The sequence below is a fragment of the Stegodyphus dumicola genome, chromosome 5 (assembly GCF_044657685.1).
Source record: "Stegodyphus dumicola isolate Sdum_Otavi_A_Nest chromosome 5, ASM4465768v1".
In the NCBI taxonomy this organism is placed as follows: domain Eukaryota; kingdom Metazoa; phylum Arthropoda; class Arachnida; order Araneae; family Eresidae; genus Stegodyphus; species Stegodyphus dumicola.
In genome coordinates, this window is record NC_140772.1 from 235,606,069 (window position 1) to 235,630,442 (window position 24,374).

A 24,374-nucleotide genomic window follows, 5' to 3' on the forward strand; every position below is an offset into this window, starting at 1 on the left:
GCTTTGCGATCAACGAGGGAAAGGAAAACTGTATGACTTGGCATGGCTTATAGGGCAGTTAACTATTGGCCACTCTAAGGAGATAACTCAAAAGATTGTTGTATCTTCTGGTTGTTCTTAAAGGAGACGATTCACTTTGGGAGAATATATCTGCGGGTATGTTTTTCCTGCATAACAAAGCAATGGAACGCTTAGCATTAACTCTGACACAGTTCTTTAACTGAGATACACGCTTTCATCTTCCTGCGAAGGTTTTATTCTTACCGACTTTCTTTAATTTATCAGATTCCACAGGGAACAGTATAAAAGATGCTTCATAAATGAAGAAGGCATTAAGAAAACCAAAACTGTCCAACATAACAGGACTCAAATAAATTTAAAGCAAAAAGTTTAAAACCTTGGTGGAACGATCAAAATTGTGTACTGAGAAAATGGTTTTCAGTAGTGCTTTGAACTTTCTTCATAGCAGCAGTCCTACAGTTGTGTTTTCAAACACCGTTTAATGTAAATGGAGTGAAACTAATAAAATAATTTAAAGCTTAAGCAATAACTCAAATAAAAATGTTGCCTGAATATTAAAGTACATGTTAACTATATATATGTTCGAAGATGGAATACATTGTGACATATTTAACATGCCCATACATCAGATACATCAGAACGTTTAATACATCGCTAAAGTGATTCAAAATAGTAGTATTTTCTGATATTAAAAGCTATTGAAGCATACGGAAGTTAATGAGTGTCCTGGCGATTTTAAAAATTGTGGGATTTGCTTACATACGCAGTACAGAAAAGCCAAGTACTGCATATTCACTTGCGAGGGAAATTAAAAGAACCACTGTAAAAGTTCATATAATTTGAAAAACCATCCAAATAAGGAAATGCAACTTACACGAGATAATTATTTTTCCACACTCTGTAGAGGCATTAGTTTTTTTATAAGCAGGAGAGACGAAAAATTATAAATTCCCTCACCGGACTCGATCTTCGGACCTCTCGAGGTCGCTCCTTGTGTGCTGGCCATTACACCACTAAGGCATGCTACGAAGGCGGGAGAAAAGCCTTGTATACTCCCCCGATTAAAGGGCGACTTGGGATGACTCAATCGTCAAATTTGGTGGTGATGAATTATCCTTCACCACCTTTTACAGAGGCTGTTCGCACATTTTTGAGACGATTTTGGTAAGCGGTAATAAAAAATCGTTTGCTGCTTTCCGAAGAGAAATATGCATACTCCTTTATCCAAAAACGATGTGAGAGTCATGGTTTTGTGATATCTAAAGCGTCGATAGGTAATATCATCAACAAGAAAGGAAAAAACGTCAAATTGGAGCCTCAAGTGGGACAACAATTCCAAACAATTATCCAAGGAAAAAAACGGACATCTTCGACTATTGCAAAGGTACATTGTTTAATGTTAAAAGAAAATCCCCCTAGTCAAAAGACATTAAATCATTAAAATGCTCGGTGTCCGCAGTAAATAAAATGATAAACGTTGATTTAAATCTTAAGAAAGCGAAAAAACGCAATGTGCATCGTCTTCTTCCAAAGCATATCGCTCAACGCAGGACACGCTGCAGAATTCTATATGAGAAACACTTATCCAAAGAAAAATGGAAAACAATTGTCACAATAGATTAAGCATGGGTGTATTTAAATGATTGTAACAAAAAAAGAGCCATTTATTATCATAAAAGGGGAGAAAAAATTTAAGTACTTGGTTCAAAGAATCGAAAGAAAGTCTTTCTAAGGGATTCATGATTGTTGTTGGTTTTTCTTATAATGGCAAGTTAAAAATAAAGAGCGTGAAAAAAAATGTCAAGATTAACTCCAAATACTATCAGGAACATATTTTGTCGCCAATTTTTCTGAATGAAATACCATCGCTTTACCCACAGTGCCATCTATCTGTGAGACTCCATCAGGACAAAGCTAAAGTCACACATCAAAATCCACTGTAAATTTCCTAAAAGAAATGGAACAAAAAACTGGTATCAAGGCCATACCCTTCACTGATATCCCTACTAAATCTCCCGATGTGTCACCTATGGATTGTTTGTGCTTTCGGACTTTTAAAAACTGCATTATCCAAACGTTGTCCCAAAACCCTAACAGGACTCAGGAAAGCTGTTCGAGAGGAATGGGATAGAGTACCTCTTCCGTCACTTCAAAAGGCATTATTATCCTGGAAATTGCGATGTTAAAAGGTAGTTCAGAATAAGGGATGTCAAATAGAACATTTAAAACACAATTTTATGTAATTTAGTTTTGTGAATACAATATGCATCGTCTAAAAAATGTGTGAACAGCCTCTGTAACTTGGGCTCCCTTTGTAGAGTCATTAAGTTTTTTCGAAGCAAGAGACATGAAAAATGAGCAAAGCGCTCGCTGGGGCTCGAATTCTGGACCTCTCGAATACGCATCCATTATGTTCCCAATTACAGAACGAAGGCATGCGGAAAGAAGGGAGAAAATGTCTTATAGCTTGACTGATTGTTCCAGTTTTAGTAGTTTTTGAAATGGTATCCGAAATATTAATTCATAAGATTTAACAAAAACAAAAGTTATTATTATGTGAAAGATTTATTCATGCAGTTTTCCTTTCTTTCGTATTACGCAAGATTTCAAAATGTATATGTACAATAATCATGTATCAAGATTTCTTTCATCTTTTCTAAGAAACAGAAAACTTCAAAGCCAATGCATTTTACTTTCTTTCGGAAAATATCCTTTTCCCTTACCCCACAGGTAGAAGTCAGTTCTTATTTTTCGTTCTTGTACTCGAAATATACCTTTTCAGGTTTCCTTTGAAAGCAAGGAAAAGGTAAATTGCAAAGGTATTTCTTTTACTAAATTTGTCATCTACAATACCTTGGATATAGCATATAGCCATGGACGGCACAGGGTTTCTTACTAAGATGGAAAAAAAAATACTGACGAACTTTAAATAAAGGAGCTTATACTCGTATATTGGAACGTCTTTGAAGATAAAAGCTTTATATCTTCGAAATCTTGCGAAAAAGATTCTTGAAATTTAAACGGGAATTGTCATAGAAGTGAGCGTTTTTCTGAAATAGAAATTTAGAAAAGTGGAATATTGTTTCATTTGGAAGAGCAAAAGCAAAATCTGTATTAATATTTCAGTCACGTCAGCTGAACCCTTTTATCGGCTGATAATAATTCATAATTATGCGCACATTAAAAAACCAATCGAGTATATTGCAGTATAATTTTGATTTGCAAAAATTTGAGTTTTAGAAATATCAATAATGTCCTTGCAGTATTTCCTAAAATAATGATGAATGAATTATAAGTATTAATAACGTATGGCTATTATTAAATATATTGTGCAGGTATTACATATTATTAATGAATGCTGTGAATCTTGTTTAAAAAGGCCTAAAATTTAATGATATTAAGATTATCATATTTCTGATCGCTGTTTTAAAACAAATGACTTATTCCTAATTCTTGCTACATATTTATCCAAAAATAGGTAATCTGAGAAACATTACTATGCTTAAATCTAATTAGTAATTGTAATTGCTTGCAGAATCAGAAAGGGACATATTTTAATAACAAACTGCTGATCTATTTCATTCTATTAATAATAAATCAAAATAAATAATTACCGAATAATGCTGAAGAGGAAAAAATCGTCATTATACTTACATAGAAGAATAAAAAATAAGGAAAAATAGAACATTATAATTGTTAATTTAATTAAATGAGTTTTAAACAGGAAATATTCCCGATTCTAACAATACTATATACCGTTGAAATAAATACCATTAAAAATGTATTTTGAAATCAAGTAATTAAGGAAGCAGGGAAAAAATTCATAGCTTAAAGGGAAATGAGATTAAATTTTACAGCTCTGTTTCACATAATTCGAATATTTATATCACGAATTCACAAAAAGTGTAGTTTTGGAGCAATTCTTTATGATTACTGGCTTAAGTTTATTATTACGCCTCTAATTATTCGTTTTTCTCAAAAATATTAATTATGGCTTTGATAAGAAATTTGGAATATTTTTGTTCGGTACTACTATGGGGAAAAAACTTTGTATAGAAGGTAATAAAGGTAAAAAAATTATGCATTTAATCTAATGATATATATTAAACTTTCTTAAAACGATTTCATTTCATTTAATTCCTGCATTTATGTTTTTTACATGTAATTAATATCTGTGTTTTTCTGCTTTCAAAAGTTAAGTTTATATTTTAATAAGGTGATAAAATTCAAATAATGTTATTTTGAAAGAATGTAATTTTTTAAATTCTCACTAATATCTGTGTAAAACAAATCAGTGAATAATGAAATCTGATTTTCCTATTATATATTGATAATTTCTTCCAATGACATTGAAATGAAAAACTCTATTTATTGATTGAATGATCAGAATTTTGTGATAAAATTTTAAACTCAAATCGTAAGAATATTTATTGCACCATAGAACACTTAACGAAAAACAAAAGTACAAAATGTTAGGTAAAGGTTGTTGCTATATGACTGATATTTTAAATTCTTTTTGGCACCTACTTTTAGTAAATCATAATTAAAGATTCTTAAAATTATTACATACATTTACTAAGATGATTTACAGTTTGTTCATAATTCGTTTAAAGATCCAAACGTTATGCATTTCTCTTTTAAAAAATGAGTTTTAACATTATATAAGAAGTTTAATTTAGAAAACGACTATGAATTCGGAAGTTTCCTACAAAACCATGAATTTAGATTTAAATTAAAACATTGAGCAAACTAAAGAAAAAATATAGTTAAAACGACTCGCAATGTTAGATTCTATTGTTGAAATAAATTAGTGCTTTAAAAACGACTTGGTAAGTCATAAATGTTTTATTACTCATTTCAATTAAGATTAAATAATGCACTCATTTACATTAAGATTAGACTTTTGTTAAATAATGCACTCATTTACATTAAGATTATACTTTTGAAAGCCGTATACTTTTATAGCTAGTTTTCCATAAGTTGGGATAATAGTATAACCCTATCTTGTGAAGTCTCTGAAACAGTAATCTTGATTGGATTTGTACGAGTGGAAATAATGTTAGTAAAAAGGGCTAGAATAGAAATAAAATGCGAGGTAAGGAGATTTTTATCCACATAAGTATGAGCTGAATTTTCAAAGAATGATTTATGAAATACTATTGAACAGTTATCCAAAAAAGTATTTCAAACAGATGCAATGTTATTTAAGGATTATTAAAGAATGAAATTTAGTTAATGGAGTTAGATACAGTATTACTATCATGTAAGAGATTATTGCTATTTTTAATTAAAGATCAAGGCGTTTGGATGTAAAATATCTTAACAGGAAACATTCTAATTACATAAAAAGGCTGGACAACATCTATGTTAAGCTATATTTTTTAGCAGTTTTCCCTTCAGGTAATCGTAACAGCGTAACGGCCATGCATCGACATCTGATGAAATCCATGTTATCGTCATATGTCGCATGAGATATTCTGTTTGATATTAGATTATTTCAAGCTGAAGATCAAAATGGAAAACTAAAGCGAACTAAAATTTATTGGAATTTATATAGTAAAATACAAATTTTATTCATGTATAAAAAAGGTACATGTATAAAAAGATTTGAAAAGTTGAGAAAGGAAGTATGTGGCGGGTATTGTTTTCCCAAAATTATTAAATTTAATAATTAATTATTAATGATAATGGATGTTTCAGCGACTAAACTGCAAGCTTCTGATACAAGAGCATGATGCACAAGTTGAGGTCCATTTAAAAATTTCGTAGACAGTTTCGAAATTTTGCAATACTGTTTAAACATTCTGTGTCCATCCATCATGTTACATGCAGACGATTCTCGACAGAGGCGAACTCATAAACAGTTCAGTATGCTTTACAGTTACACTGGAAATTTTAGAGCTCCATCTAACCTACTTAGCAATGGTAGAAGACTATGAGACAACCTTTAAACCCTTCTGATCTCTTTGAAAAAAAAAAATTCAAGTCAAAATACCTAACACGAAATAGCCGGAAATCTAGTAGTAGAATAACTATGAAGAAGAAGAAGAATCTGCGCTGCCAAATGCTTTTTGATAAACTCTGAAACTAAAAGTTTATTTATGCTTTAAAATAATTTACATTCGTGTAGAAGTTCGTAAAGGTTCTGGAAGCCAAAATAATACGATAATAAGAATAATTAAATTGAAACGTTACAGTGTAATTTCTGACAAGTCATAACTTCGACATCGCAGCTTCATCTTCACAACTGTCGTTCTTGTCTAAAGCCATAGAACTCATTTCAATGTTTTGAATTATCTCTTTGTTCTTTAAAGAAAGTTATTTAGAAATTAGATTGCAGTTCCTTGTGAATGCTTTTAAACAAGCTTTTCCATTAATAAAATTAAGCAAATCTCTTCACAAATTTCCTGCAAATGTAGTATTGAAACAAGCGAATATAAGATTAACCATAATCAATTTAAAATCAAATAAAGTATTTAACAACTGGTTCAATATTATTTTCAAAATAAGCAATTAAGTTGCTTATTTTAAAATAATTAAATAAGCAATTAAGTTGCTTATTGCGCTTGACAAAAGTTTTAACAAAAGATTTTATTTCTTTTACTGTGTATTTTTAATAAGAATTTTATTATTATGCATTCTAATTATTATTTTATATCATTATGGTAAACTACAAATAAATAAAAAATTATGAAAAATGATTTTCAACTAGGTTTGCGATTAAAACAAAATTATGTCGCCTTTCAAAAGAAAATATTTGAAACCATTATACAAAATACACTGGGAGAGTATTATAACAGTTTTAATAAGGAAGGCAAAAGATGGAAAAACAGCAGTTGTACACTTATTAAATCCATTTTTTCATGGTCACAAGCTGCTGAGCACTATTAAACATCACCTAACATTTGCAAATACTATATCCAAATGGATTGCATATTTACTTCAGTCTTAAAGTTACTTCTTAACCTAGCCTACAAATTTTTGTGTTACAAATTTAAATATTCTGTATTTCACATTTAAAATACCTTTGTACATTATTATCATCAATTCTTCCACTTCCAGTATCTCAATATAACATTCAGCAAATCAGTTTCCATTTATTCCAACTCAATAATTATCATTTACATAAGTAAGCAAATATTAATACCACTCTGTTTGAGGCGCAGATTACTCCTAAGTAATCCTTCTATACCTGCTTGCACATGTTCTTATCCGCAAGAATAGACATGGCCGTAGAATTTTCTTGGTCACCATGGGTTCAATTAATGATGCTATTAGGTATTTTCAGCGGAAAAAGATCCACCCTCTGCTAAAGCGGTGGAAAAACGATCCATTAACTAGGATTGCTACATCAAAATCTATATTTAAGGACTCCTGTTGCTTTTGTGATGGAAAACAACAGGTAAAGGGGCGTTAACTCGTTTTAGCGAAGGAAGCGAAAAACGGATAAATACATCGTTCCCATATTTCCTACTCTATTGTTCTCTCCTCGCCATATCTTCAAGATGAGCTATGATAAATGATTCTCCAATAACAAACACCTATTCGCTGCACTCTGGTTAGGAAAATCGTTTTACTTCTTCGGAAATTGGAGAGAGTTGTTTGTTTACATGATAAAGATGTGGCGATATGTTGTTATGTTTATACGAAATGAGTTTTTCTTGAGTGTTCAGACATAACAAAAGAGAATAGAGAAAATATATTCTGAAGTAGTTTGTTGAAGATATGAGGAACATATGAGAAATGGATGCAAGTCGTCTCACATTGCTGTACTCATATTAACATATTATTTAGTTAATATTAATGTTAGTTCACATGACTATTCTATTGCATTATCTCATAACATAAATCCTCTGTAAAATTGTTTTGAGATACATAAAATTTTGTTTTAATTTTCGAATACTTTTGATTATTCTATTGCCTTATAATTTACTGTGCCAATGACTATAAGTTACGGAGTGCCTATGGTTCAACACCATGTACCTCCACATCAGAAAAATATCTGGTGAATCTTCGGATTATGGCGAAAATTTGGCGACCAACTCTGCTACAGCAACCTGCTAGTTTGTTTTTTTTTTCGGGGGGGCGCCATTTTCCTTTCACGAAGTAAAGGTTTTTTTTTTTTTTTTTTTAATTCAAAATTTTTTCCAACAATCTGCTAGCCGAATTACGCTTATGCTAGAACTTTTATGGTAGAAATGTGCTTAATCATGAAGAAGATTAAGTGCGAAATTGGGAGAAAGTGCAGAATCGTCCACTGCTTGCAGCGTTTTTAAGAATTGCACATACACGGTATCCATGTACACGTCGACCTATTTTCACTCAATAAAACATCCCAGAATTGCACAATGGCATTGCGCACACTCTTGATTTTATCCATGTACACATCGACTTTTTCACTTAAAAAGTCAAAGAAAACTGACAAAAATCCAATTCTTCTTACTCTTGTAAAAAGCGCCAAACAAATAAGTGGGCGAGTCTGCACTTTAGCAGCGAAATTGTTTCTAAGTGCTTATTAGCTAAAATCACGATCGGAATTTTCTGGAAAATGTCACATGACATGTCTCATGATCTCTCATTTCTCTGAGACAAAATAATCTGTGATTCGAACTGTGTACTTCTCAGATTATTGCTAAAGTCCTAGCTAGTAATCTTTATCGCCTTACCAAAATGTCGCCAAACTACCTGTTACCATATTCCAAAGATTAGCCAAATATCTAAGTAGCGAGCAGAAATAGGAAAATTGCATAATTGGTTATCATGATCCATACTAGAGGGAGCTACATTAGCTCGAGAAAGTTTAGGGATAGGAAAAATCAAGTTTTGATTTTTTTGAAAGTTTTATGATTTTAAACTTTTTTTGTATTTTTAAATTTTATGTAATTTTTTTTTGATAATTTTTTTTTAAATTTTATAACACATAAATACGACACTAAAGCAAAAAGCGGAAAGGAAAGATTTTACAGATTAATAGGCTCATTGGCTTATGGCACTAATACTAGCGAAGTAAAGACTAAATTTTCGCGACGAAATATCCAGGGCAGCGGGCATGATGTGATTAAATAGTGAACAGATTGGTAAGAATGCAGAGGTGGCCACTTTTCAGTAATACAGTAGTAGGGGAATGGTCGAGCAATTATATGGCTAAGTAAGTCCTTCATGGGCCGGGCGCTGGAACTGAGAACAGAAGGACTTGTCTACGCCTTTTAGCTGGAAGATAGATGCCGTATTCGCGTCCCGTAATGGAGCGAGGTCTTTTCTGCGAGCTGCAAATAACAGGATCGTAGGCCGGAAACTGTGGAAAAGCACGGTTATCAGTCTGTTCAATTTTGAGGAATACATTTTGACTAAGGTTTTCAATAACAACGTCTATGGTTTAATGTTAAGATCCGAATGAATCACATCAGTACGGACATAATAGGCTGAATTAAGGACTAAAGAGAATAGAGAAAATATATTCTGCTATTCAATATGAAGACGCCAGATTAATTTGCAATCAAGCATCACTCCTAGATACTTATATGAATTTGACCAGGGGACATAGTCATCGAAGAACTTTATATTAATGGTAGGGTACGGGATTCAGGAGCGTGTGAATATCATAGCAGCACATTTATCGACGTTAATTTTGATTTTCCAAGTAATGAGCTAGTGCTCAAGGCTATGGAGATAACTCTGAATATTGTGAACCAGAACATTCAAATGTTTGTGTTTTGTTAGGATGGCCGTGTCATCTGCATAGAGTGCTAGAGTAACACTGGGTGATTTTGGAATGTCGTTGATAAAGATGCTGAATATAGTCGGTCCAAGTAGACTACCTTGAGCTACACTACTTAAGATTAGACGGGGAGCCGAAATGATAGAATTAACTCGTACTGAGAAAGAACGATTAGTGAAATAGAGTTAATTATGTGAATAAGTTGAGCCGGAATACCAAGTCGCATGAGTTTGATAATAATACCCGTATGCAAAGTCCTATCAAATGCTTTGGCTATGTCAAGAAAAAGGGCGCCAATAAGCATTTTGCTAAGAAAGCCTTCGTGAATGAACTCCACTGTCCTCAGAAGCTGGTGCGTTGTGCAGTGTTTTGCTCGGAAACCAAATTGCTCGTCAATAAGGACGTTTTGGGTCCGGAGAAAATCATTCAGGCGTTTAAGTAGCAAAAATCCGTAAATCTTTGATAGCGAAGATAGGAGGCTGATAGGTTTTTAATTTTGAGGATTTGAATGACACTGACCAGGTTTCGGAATAGGCACAATAAGTGCTGTCTTTCAGCTTTGAGGAATGCAGTAAAGTATAATTTATTAGCATTATTAAGAAAAATATATAGCTGGTGGGTAGGTATTTAATCATGCAGTTAGAAATAGAGTCCAATCCAGGCGCTTTCTTAGGATTTAATTTACCGCTTTTTGTTTTATTTTTGAATGCCTTTGATGTTATTCTTTATACTTTGTTGATACAAATTCTAGCAAATATGAAAAAATAATAAAACATCTGCTATTTCGTGTATGCATTTATATTGTTAGGAAAAGCAGCAATTTTAATGTCATATTTTATTGATTATTAACTTGAAAATCTGTAAGGGCGCTACTGTTGTGTTTTATGTTGTTTCATTCTTTGCTAATGGTTTTGATTTATTGGTTAACGCGCAGGCACATTCACACATATACATTCACGCTCACACTCGCACACATATATACAGGGTGAATCTGAACAAGTGGGCAAAACGTTAAGGGGTAATAGAAGGTAGCTATATCAACAATATTCGTGATAAAATGTATGGTCGGAATGTAAACGACGAGCCGCAAGGTGGCATTGTAAATAAATAGTATAAAAAAGGTCGGTCCTCACACACAACGGCATTTTATACCATGGATCGCTGAGAGGACTGCTGGTAATACGAACCACGAAATTTTCAGGACGATTGATTCGTCGAGGTGGTCTTATAGCTTAGCCACCAAGGTCACCGGATCTCTCGTGTTTGGACCTTTTCCTATGATATCATATGAAAAGTCTAATCTACGAGTGCCCCATTGAAACGAATACGGATCTAATTGCTAGGATCGTCGTTGTTGCCGGCGATATTCGGGAAACGATCGGCGTCTTCGCGAATGTCAGTCTATCCCTATCCCGTAGGTATGAAGCCTGCATTACAGCTGGTGGAAGGTCGTTTGAGCGATTTTTGTTAGCACGTTAGGTTAATAATATGCTTCTTAAAGTATCTCCTGTCATTCTTGTTTTAATTCCTTAAATGTGACAGCGGAAAATACCCTTTAATTTCTCACCGCTTGCTTTCCGACCGTACATTCTATGACGAGTATTGCTCGTATAGCTGTCTTGTATCACTCCCTAAAGATTTACCCCTTTATTCAGATTCACCCTGTACAGGCTAACATATGTGCTGAGTAACCAAAATATTAGAGGTTCCACGCGGTAAGTCCGTATGCCTTCAGCCTTATGGCTGTAGATATTGAGTGGATAGCCGGTAAATTTTTTAGCAGTTTCGACAAGGGGTTCAAAAAGTCTCCACGCAGTGTTTTTCAATAAACGGGATGGGAATAGAAAAATGCAGATAGAATGATAGCGAACAAGGATGTATTGCTGGATAATTGAGATCTTACACGTGGATGATTTTATTCGATAATTCCAAGTGGATTTTTGATTAATAGTTTACTCGCAAGTACTCGCCTTCCGAACTATTAGATTTGAGTTCAAAGTATAATCAAAAGAAGCGCAGTTATTCGTCTAATTCTTTCCTTTCTTATAATGAGAAGCTGAGATTTGGAGCCGCTGCTATATATTCACTACTTATTCAGCGAGAACATTGATCTCATACAATCTCATACATATTAGAGCCCTGCAGACATAATGAAAAATAACGCAAGAATGTATGTATGTTTCTCGTATTGTAAAAAAAAAAACCAACAGTAAATAGACATATCAAATTTTGAATAAGTACCTCCTCCACTCGAATACAGGCATTTGGTAACCCAAATTTGAAATGTGGAAATTGTTTTATTATCAAAATTCATAGTTTGTAAAACTTTAATGAAATTTTAACTACAAAACTCGACGATTTCAAAGCGAGCAATGGCAATACTGTACAGGAAAAAAAAAAGTTTTTATCTCCAACGTGCGAGACTTCTAATTGGACATCGATTCTAATCGGACATTCTAATCTAGACATAGGTAATTCTAAAGATATGCTCTTTTAATTATTTTGTCATTATGCTCTTGAACTGAATTTTATGTTTTAAGTGCGAAGAATATGAAATTTAATGAATAAAGGTAATATAAAATCTGGAAGCTTTCAGATTTTTTTTAATTTTTTTTCCGCTAGAAATATTTTACTGCTGTCGAATCCATTTCTTAATTATTCTTTTGTGTATTCTGATTTTATTCAAGTAAACATTTTAATAAATATGTATTCTTACAGTATTAGCATATCCTATGAGTACTGTAATATTGTGTGCGGAAAATGTGACATGGTTGGAGGCTAACTTTTGAAAAATTATTCTTTATTTTCTTAAATGTTTTTCATTTGATTTTCGGCGCACATTTCGTTTACATTTTCATATTTTCAGCATATTTGATCTGTACATTTTATTACGTTATCCACATATATTTCGGGAGACTAAGCACATAGCATAATTAGTGCAGCCAAACTTCTCTTTGTGCATTGCAAACTGAGGAACAAACACAGAATCTCAATGACATTAATTTGTATTATGTTTTACACAAATAAGAAAACGGAAGCTATAACACTGTGTATTCGAGACAGCAGCGTAGGATACCACTGAAAGTGTTATGCCGCTAAGAATAGGCTGACTACAAAATCAACATACACATTTCAAGCAATATCCTAACTGTCCATGAACTTCGACAGCAGAGCTATGTCACTATTTAACATCTATACTCTTAAAATTAGCAAAGCAACAAACATGTTTAGTTTAAAAGAACACGCAGAATAATGGTTATTGGAGGAGCCAAACAACAAGACTCAGCGTTATATTTATAAATTTTGCAAGACTAGTTTCAATGGTTTGACTGCAGAACCATTTTAATCAGCTGCCAAAGATTGCGAAATTTTGCGAAAGATTAAATTGATTGCGAAAGATTGCGAAATGTGAAATTTTAAAATATAACGCTGATTCTTATTGTTTAACTTCTCCTTAACAACTTTGTGTTTAGCTCAGATTTAGTCAATAACTCAATAAATTTCGAGGCAAACAGGTACAGATCCCTCTTCGTCAGGAGAAAAGAAATAGAAGGACCTCTACATGTTTGCCCACGAAATCAAATGAGTTATTGAATAAATCTGAGTCAAACACAAGATTGTTACTTCGCTCATTTTATATTTCACTTTGGAGTATTTCTCTTATGTTTTGATCTGAGCTCTTAATTTCAATGCAGAATAAATGTCATAACAGAAGAGAATCTAGCAATATATTTGTGAATAATTAGGCGTTTAGAGGTAACGGGTTGAGATTTCCTATAGAGGATTTTTTGTGTGCGTTGTTGCTGTTAAACCAAAAAAAAAATGAGTCTATTATCTCATGAAAAGCCTGTAAACATATATATTTGCATCTTGAATGTTTTTATGAATTTAATGCCTCTCTTCTTGTCTAAGCAATAGATAAAGATTCCTAATTTAATAACACAAAACCAAAATATAATGTTAAAAGAACAAGAAATAAATAAAAATCTTAGGTGCTGCATATAATTAAATTTCTTTGTGACTGTTTAAGATTGCACCATCTATCTCTTCTTCAAAGAAAAGCGAAGCGTAATGTAAAACACTGAAGCACAATTTGCGAAGATCTTTTATTCTTCAAACGATTCTTTGAAATGTGTTTCTTACATTAAACATTACAGATATTAAGAGGAAATACATGAGAAAATTTTAGGACCAGTAAAACAAACTAACTAATGAAAAGAGATATTTTTTTCCTTTATTTACTGTTTCTTGATATCAACGCAGTGCATTCGTTAACTTCCTTTTAAATATAGATTTAAAAGGATATAAAAGGAAAACAAGAGTATTCAGCATCAATTTTAGAAAAGCAGATATTTTTAATAAATATAGATAAGAAAATTCATGATACTTATTACCTTTGACATAAAATAGCTTAATAAGTTAATCATAATGTTTTTCAAATTATGAAGACAAAAATTGGTACATCGAAGTAGTTTTTGCATTAAGATAGAATCAAATGACATGGACGTAGAAGTAACTAGCAACTAAAAGTCGTAATACCTTGTTTTCTGAAGCAGGAGATGGGGAAATATAGGCATTTCCCTTGCCGGGATTCAGATATCGGATCTCCGAAACACGGGTTGGCTTCCAATTACACAAAGAAGGCATGGGGAAAGGAGGGAGAAAACACCTTATATACCTCTCCTATTAAAGAGCGACTGGTGATGAGGAAACCCACTTGCCAAATCCGGGTGGTGAAGAATTATCATACGCCACCATTTTTTGTTCGGGCACTACTTGTAGAGTATTTTAGAATTTTTCATTTCTCGGAAACTGAAGACATTCGCAGTGCCTTTGCCGGGATTCGAACTTCGGACCTCCCGAATACGTGTCAGACGTGCTTCTTGTCACAGCATAAAGGTACACGGAAAGGAGAGAGAAAATACTTATGAAGTTGCGAAATACAGAGTGTTTATAAAGTCCCGGAACCATTTTGATGTTTAACAACTCATAAAATAATGACGATGTAAACAAACTTATGGCATTTATGGATGAAAAAACTTATATATTTTCCTTTTGAGGTTTGAATATGTTTACTTTTGTAAATATCGTTTGCGCGTGTGGTTAATTTCAGATAATTTTTATTTTCCAGTCTAAATATCTGTACTTTTCTAAATATCGTCTGCTTATTAATTGCAATTTCCCTTTTTTGTTTTTGGCAACTACTGAAATGTTATGTTTACTTTTCAGCCACATGGAATTTTGCAACAAGATGCACCATCTTATTGGGATACCATCGTTCGTAGTTCTTTGAATGATCATTTTACAGGAAGATGGATTGGGCGAGGAGGTCCAATTCCTTGGCCACCCAGATCACCTGATATAACGCCGCTGGACTTTTTTTTTGGGGGGGGGGATTGGTAAAGGACAACATTTACAGGATGAGAGTGTCGAACATGGATGACCTAAAAGCCAGAATTACAACCGCAATAGCCTCTGTGGATGCCGACATGCTTGCCGGTACCTGGCGTAAAATTGAATATCGACTTGATATTCTCCTTGCGACGAAGGGGGCACACGTGGAAGTTCATTGACAAGGGTCATGAAAGTTTTTGAGTCTATCTAACCATTTATGTTATTAATTTTAATCTATTTTTATCACTTTATGAGTTATTAAACATCAAAATAGGTCCGGAACTTTATAAACACCCTGTAGAATAAAAGTTGCAGTTAGCGGTAACACTAAATATTTTCAATGGCAATGCATTTTCAGAATCTAATGAGCTTCCAGTGTCCTGTTTCCTTTACCACATACAGAAAATACAGAAAAGGAGATGAAAAATACAAATCATGAAACTTGGAACGAAATAATAATGAACATAAATTTAAGCCTTATATTTTTCAAAATATTTGCTATTTTTAGAATTCTAATAATGCTTCAATATGTTAATCTAATTTCAAATAACAGGTAAAGTTCCTGTTTCATAAAGCTCTTGCTTTTGCTTAGCCAAATAATTGTAATCCTTCAGGGAAGACTTGAATTTCTCACAGCACACCTGAAATAAAAAAAAATACTTGCCAATTATCTTAATTAATTAAGACAAATAAAAATAAAGTAGTCATTTTCTTATTTTTAATTTACATTTTCTTGTCATTAAATAAAAGTTTCTCTTCAATAATGTTTTAGTTTCGTTGCATTTCATATCCAATTTCTTATTTTACCCAACTGAAGGGAGCGCAATTTCTCGAAATGAAATTTTTCTATTAAATAGAGCATACCCTCTTTGACGCAATGGTGTGTTAAGGCACCAGTGGTACAGAGTTGTCAACAGTTATCTGAATAAGCCTCCGTTTCTTGTGTAATGTAACTGACTTTGAGAACTGCAAGAAATAGTATAAGAATATACACTGACTTTTCAATAAGTATTTGGACACCTGTGATAAAAAAGAAAATCTAACTTTGTTCAAAATCAATAGTTGGTAGAGCCTCTACGAGAGGTATTTACAGCGTTGACCCTCCGGGGCATACTTTCTACAAGTCTTTGTATGACAGCTAGTGGTATTTTCTTCTACTCGGCTTGGAGAAGACATAGAAGTTCGTTCACCGATTTTGCAAGGGTAGTGCACCCCTGAATTTGGCGATGCAACTCGTCCCATATTTTCTCTATAGGGTTCAAGTCTGGTTTCTGGGCAGGCCAGTCCATTCGATAAACTCCATTGGCACCATACCAAGCCTTGGTTAACGTCCAAACATGATAACCGGCATTGTCGTCCTGAACGTAACATGGGTACAACCCGTAAAACTGCCACAACGTAGGAAGCACATTGTCATCCAAAATAGTGCAGTAGGCATCGGAGTTGATCTTACCATGAATGGGGACCAAGGGTCCCAGCCCATCGATGTGCTTTGCACCACATTAACCGAGCAGCGCGGTTGGAATTTGTGATCGAATGCTTATGGGCAGCAGCACGACCATGAAAACCAAGCAGATGTGCTTCCTTACGGATGGTATTCATTGAAACAATACTCCCGGATGCCTGTTGAAACTCCTCGAGGAAGAGGGCCATCGGTTGGGTGCGGTTCTTCCGAATTTCTCTGAACAGCACTCGTCGGTCTCTATCCCCCAGTTTCGTTAGTCTGCCGACTCGGGGCACATTCCGACAATCACCCCTCACCTTCCACTTCTTAATCACATAGGCCACTGTCGATATTGGATACTTCAGATCGCTAGATATGTCCCTTAAGAATCGGCCACATTTGCGATACCCGATAATTATACCTTTCTCGAAATCAGAGAGCTCCGAACTGCGAGGCATCTTGCATGCGACTAAAGCCGATGCTGTTTCCTACACGATATATACCGGCGGAGTCCGTGGCGTACCTTGGGACCGCAGATATCGTCATTTGCATAGGTGTTCAAATACTTATTAGTAGTCAGTGTATAATATATATAGTATAACAAAATGGTATATTTAATCATAAAACGACTAATCTTCAATTTTTGATTGCATAAGAGTGTGAACGGAGCAATTATATAGAGGTAAAAATGTAGTCTTATTTGATTTTGGACAAATATTTCTTAAACATTGCGTTGTCCCTTCAGAATTCTCCAAACTTATCATTTACCTGAAAGGTCTTTGCGTCCACAATCCGCTGAAGTCATTAATGAGTCATATTACTTCATTACGATTCATACTTATGATACAAGTATTTATTATTATAGTATTTAATTTTACAGGAAGAAACTTAAACATTTTAGCGGAGAATTACATAACTATCAAAATCATTACAGCTGTCGGTTTCAGTAAATGACTGGAAAATAACTACTCAGCGACGAAAGCTCTCATCGCAATTCTACTTTCAAGGCGACTGCGTCTAACTAAAACAGACTTCAAAATCGAAATATAATAATGTGTATAAATATAATAATATATGTGTGTTGGTATTATAAAAGAAAACTTTGTAGCTAAAATGCATTCACATTTTATTAATCACATCATAAAAGAAAGAACGACCAGACTTACAAAAGCCTAAAACCAGTAGAATGACACCGATGAAATTTATTAACTGTTTGTTCATTTCAATATCCTTCAAACGTTGTTTTTTCTTCTATGTTTACGTCACTTACTTTTTTTCTAAAAATATTTTTTCACTTTTTTATACTGTTGCCATTTTCCATTTTCTGAACTTTGTTTTAGCATGGCTTCTTTTAAATTATTGTTTGCTTTTTATTTTCCAAAATGTTTATCCTGTCCGGCGGCCACTATGTCGTGCGCTTGAAATCCATTGGATTTACATTATTTATTCACTACAATTTCAAATTACTCTTCGGTATACATTTCAATTTTAATAATTTTACATGTGTTCAGTTTTATAATCATAACCCTACAATTTCTTAAACTATTGATAATTTTTTTTAGTTATTTATAAAAATTTTCAATATTGCACTGTTTAATATTTTTCCCCATAAATACCCAAAAGCACAGTTTTTATACCCTTTTCGAAACTAATACTCAGATTTACTTTCTTGATTTTTCATATTTATCACTTTTTCAAAGTAATTCAAAATTGTTAATAACTGAAAATTTGTAACAATAAGTCAAAATTATATTTATTAATACACTAACCTTTCTTAACGGAAATATTTAAAAAATTATAATTCAGCATAAAATTTACTTCGGTTAATTTCCCAAATTTATAAAACCATAAATTTCAAATTGTCATTATCATAAAAATAGCATCACATAATCAGATTTCAAAATAGCATTAATTATTTGAAATTTTTGATTTTATAAAGCCTAAACAAATGTTACATCGTAAATCAAAACCTGGATATATAAAGTGGATAAACAGCATTTCGCATGCAGTTTGGAATAAACGTGACGTGTTTGCAATCTCATTCCGAAGGTCAAGACAACAATCCAAACTAATCGCAATTACATGATGTATTTCCTCATTGGTCATGGGCCCTTTCCTTCATACCTCTGCCGCTTTGGCTTGAGAGAGATTAGTAACTGTGAATGTGGGAGGAGGGTCATCCAGATCATTTTGTGTTCTGCCCACACACAGCACTTAACAGCCTCAAGCAACCAGGAGCCAGATTCTGGTCAGTTGGTTCCAGATTCTACAAAGTAACAGAGTTGCCCAACGGAAACTGAAAACAATAATTGACTACTGTACTAGGAACTACTCTTCTGACGCTGGAAGATAGTAGCCATGAAAGTCTATATAAGCTAGTTCAATATGTCAGCAACAGAGTATGTGATATGTATGTTCAATATGTAATTTTGTATTTGTGCTGTGCCAGGTTCTCATACATAAAGTTCGTACTGTATCTGAATGCTGTAATGTATCGGTTCATGTTTATATCTTTTATTTATGGTACCTAATTTATACTAAGGATTACGCGTACCTCAATGGCATGCTTCATGTAAACTTTAACTATCATGATAACGTATATATATAAATGTATATATGCCTATGAGTGAGAATATGTATACTTTTATTTCTTTCGGAATATATATGTATGTAAGTGTGTATATATTTGTATGAGTTGGTATTTATATGTATATACATATATTTTGATTGTACTCTTCTTCAAGGGCCTTGTATGCACATGTATAGTTGTTTGTACATTGTTGTATTCTTCTTCAAGTGCCTTGTATGCACATGTATATTTCTTTTTTGCATTTTATAAATGTCGTCTGCTCAGCCGGGGCTTCTTAGAGCTGCGGCCTGGCAGCTAGTGGTTGACTCCTGCTGAGTTGGTAACCAATTCTGCATGGATATCTGGGTCGGAAGCCAACTCAGTAGTTTACTCCCCTAACCACTATACCGTCTGGGCGATTCAGTAATAAATTTAGAGAGTTATTAATTACCCATAAAAATGGTACTGTAATCGGAACAAATTCACTTTGAACATCGTCTTGAATACGTTGTACTCTCTGTTTCTAAGTGTAGTTAGATTGCTGTTTCTATTCTTTAAGCATCTACACTCAGGTCCAAATTTGTCTTTACATGCACAAAAATAACGACATACCATGAAACATCCTATCGATGTAATGCCTTTTACCGCGAAAGTGTAAAAGACAGACCTAATTAGCATAATTCAATCAAAAATGTTCAAACGGTTTTCTATATGCAAATCAAAGCGTCACATCACCTGACGGCAAATCAAGCTCTTTGCGCAATGTGAATATTGAGTGAACTTCCGAAATAGAGCTTTCGATTTTAGTGTGTAAAGACTCAAAGCAGTTTTTTATGTATCCGAAATATCATTCGCAAATGGTGAATCAACGGCGATTTAGAAGAAGAAAAGAAAATCGTTTAAATTCAGAAATATATATATATATATATATATATATATATATATATAAATTGTAGTAAGCTCGCCTAAAAGTTACCAAGAGCTGCTGCTCCAAAAGGTTCAACACGTTTTGAAAAAAATTAATACACATGAAAATCAAATCATTAGACATGTAAAACATTAAAAAAATATTAAAAAACAGAAAAAGTTAAAAAGTAAGCGGAAAATAGTAAATTAGCCCAATTCGACTTCCAAACAGGCTTTTCAAGGGAAATTTCATTTATTTGAACGTCTAATCAAGCTAACCCCATTACGCGTTTCTCCGAAACAGACAATTGAAACTTTTTCGCTAAACATTTTTTTAAAATTTAGACAAAGTGTCTTGGAAATTTTAATAGTCTCAATTCTCTGTTCCAATTTCCCGACGCGTCCGCACAGAATGACACATTAAGGTGTTAAAATATGTTAATCAAAACCTAAACTTCCTAAATCTAGACTAAAATTAAAATTAAAATCGAAATCAAAAACGAAAATAAATAGCGATGAGCTATTAGTCCTAAAAATACAAAAACATACGGGCTGGGCCTGCAAGCTTAAAGATTAACAATTAAAGATTAACAATTTAATTTTTAAAAAATAGATTTTAGAAAACTGTAATGAAAACCTGTAATTAATATAAAATAAAACAAAAATTAAGAAGAGAACAAACTAAGTGGGTCTTGCTAAGACCAAGAAAAAGTTGTAACAAAAAAAAAAAAAAAACTGACCTTTGGCGATGCAAAGCTGTTCCTCTTAAAACTTGTTGAAAAATGGCTGCTATACTTCTGTGTCTTTCATTTGGATGAAGTACGTAGGGGGGAGCGAATGCTGTGGGCATTTAGCCAATGCGAAGAGATTTTCGTTATCTGCAACTCGTCTCCTATTATCGAAGGGGGCCGGAAACCTCGGAAACCGTGTAAAGATCTCAAAAATGGCGCTTGGCTTGTAGTAGGATGCAAAAACATTTTTTCGAAGTGAAAATGGCTAATTCAGCTAAAACTATAAAAACTTGGCCATTAAAGCAAGAGAAAAAGGAAAAAACAGTCATTTGTTAAAAAAGTCGTAATTCTTCAAGCTAGCGGGCGATCAAGCTACTATGAAAAATGAAAAAAGCCCGATTTGTTAATAAAAGCAGTAAAATTGGCCATTACAGAAATTTAAAATTATGTACACAATAGTATTTAAGATTAAAGTGCCAAAATCTTTTGGAGGAAAGAGAATGAATAAACAAGAATTATCTGTACATTTTTACAATAGATTCTCTGAATTAGTCATCCTTTTAAACCGTCCGTAGCTTTAGGTATAAAAAATCATTATCTAATTCAAAAAATCTAAAAATAGGTAAGGCTAATGCCAGCTTTGATAAGGGAATTTTTAATTATTTTATGAGGTATTTGGTTACTTTTTAAAATAGTTACGAAGTATATATAGTATTTCTTCTTGTAAGTGTTACGCAGTTGTACGTTCCGTTGTTTAAAAATAGTGGACTGTAAATTAACTTGATGTTACTTCAGTATAGAACTCAAAAAACCTCAGACTCCTAACGTTGACCGAAACTTCTTTATTGACTTCCAAAGCTCTAAACGCGAGCTTTAAAAGCCTAACAAATTTGCGTCTGCGCCGCTCCTCGGTACAAAGAAAGAAATACAATTTGCATAACATCGAACATACCCCCAGCCTTGAAGTCCCAAGGGGGTTCAAACAATAAATTTAAACTGTTGAACTGCATAAACCTGAAAAATAAAAAATTAAAGTCTCTAAATCAAGAATTAAATGGCAAAGCGCATAGCTTTGCTATAGGTCGTTTTATTTCACCATTAGACGTGCGTAAACTCACCACTCGAACTTTCTCGTCCAGACCAGGATACACTTTAATAATTCTACCTAATTTCCAACGTAGCGGAGGTAGATTTTCGTTCTTAATAAGAACCATATCACCAATCTTCAGGTCTTGTTGTACCTTGCACCACTTGGGTCTCTGCTGCAATCTAGATAAATACTCACTGCTCCAACGATTCCAGAAATGTTGAAATAACCTTTGCACGTTCCTCCAACGGTCACTGCAGCTCATGGTTTCTTGAATTTGGTTAGATTCTGGAATAGCGCTTAAAGCCGCTCCGGTTAAAATCTGTCCTGGTGTTATCGCCTCCAAGTCGCTACAATCACTTGAAGCTGGTACTAAAGGCCTAGAATTAAGGCAGGATTCAATTTGGGTTATTAATGTCAAAAATTCCTCGTATGTTAAAATAAGTGTTCCTAAACATCTTTTTAAGTGATGTTTCATAGACTTGATACCCGCTTCCCGAAGCCCTCCAAAATGAGGGGCAGTGGGAGGATTAAATAACCATTTAATATTTTCTGAAGAAATATAACCCTGTAGCTGTTCATCACGTTGAACAATAGAAAAGGCTTTCCTTAATTCTTTATTAGCTCCTATAAAATTCGTTGCACAATCACTGTGAATTTCACACGGTCTGCCTCTACGAGCTATAAACCGCTTAAGTGTCGCGAGGAATGATTTTGTTAAAAGATCTCCAACTAATTCTAAGTGTATTGCTCTTGTAGTAAAACAAATAAATAGACATACGTAACACTTAAAGATTTTGACTCCTCTACCAGGACGATATTTAACGTTAAATGGTCCTGCTAAATCAATCCCTACACGAGAAAAAGCTCTACTTTGAGTAACTCTTGAAGCGGGTAAATCTGCCATTAGCTGAGTTGCAATTTGCGCTCTAACTCTACGGCAGATAACACATTGGTTTATACACTTTCTTATAATATCTCTAGCACTCACAATCCAAAATCTATGTCGTATGACAGAAGTGAGTAGCTGCGTACCTGCGTGAAGATACGTGTCATGATAATGCTTAATAATTAAACGCGTAATGTTGTGATTCTTAGGTAAAATCATAGGATGTTTCTGATTATTTGAAACTGTAGAGTTTCTGAGCCTTCCGCCTACACGCATTACTCCCGCGGAATCCAAGAAAGGACTTAAAGACAGTAATTTACTTGATGTCTTCAAGGGTTTACCAGATTCTAAACAGAATAATTCTTCTGGAAATTCGGCTCTTTGCACAATCCTAATAATCATAGAAGTAACTTCACAGAATTCTTCAGTAGATAAATAACCCTTTATACGCTCTGTAGGTAACTTACAACAATTATTTCTGAATCTTAAACACCACGCTAACACTCGACATAACTTTAACCATGATGAAAATCTTGAAAACACATTAGGCTCTTCAAATTTGGAAGCATTTGAACTGAAACTCTTTTTCAATTCCTTCAACATAACTTCACCCTCTAATTCTACACTTGAATTTTGCTGTACATGAATTACGGATTCGTTTAACCACTGCGGTCCCTTCATCCATAACTCACATTGTAGGAATTCTGATGGAATAAAACCTCTGGTCCCACAGTCTGCAGGATTTTCTTTCCCAGCAACATAATTCCATTGAACACCTGGAACAGCTTCCTGGATTTTTGCAACTCGATTTGCCACAAAAGGTAGCCAACGGCGAGGTTCGGACGAAACCCATGCCAATGTAACCCGCGAGTCGGTCCATGCGTAAATATTGTTAATAGGCAGTTCTATGCACAATAATACCGCATGTAAGAGGTTTGCTAAAAGTAACGCAGCACACAACTCTAGTCTCGGAAGAGACTGGGTTTTTAAGGGCGCTACTCTGGTTTTCGATGTCAGAAGGCTGACTTTGACTGACGAATCAAGGTTGATTGTTCGGAGATAGATGACTGCACAATAAGCCTTTTCTGAAGCGTCGCAGAAAGCATGGATATCAATCACTACTGCCTTCGGACTCAAGACATACCTCGGAAATTGTAAGCTTGAAAGTAAGGGCAATTCTAGATAGAAACGCTTCCATTTCCTACTTATTCTCTTATCAACGAGTTCATCCCAACCCAGCTGTAAGTTCCATAACTCTTGTAATAATATTTTCGCGTATATTATTGTTGGCGCTAACCATCCCATTGGATAAAAGATTTTGGCTACTTCTGATAAAATAGTCCTCTTAGTAAACTCTTTATCACTTATGCATACCGAAAAATGAAACGTATCACTAGAATTGTTCCAATTAATTCCCAATACTTTTACTTTCTTGTCACTGTTTATTTCAAGAGAAATATTGGATTCTCGTAAGCACTCGGGAATATTCTCTAAAATAGCTGAACTGTTTGAAATCCATTTCCTTAAGTAAAATCCACCCCTTTTCATCATTTCATTCAACTGCTGAACTAGAACATTCGCTTCCTCTTCACTTTGTGCCCCTGAAAGCAAATCA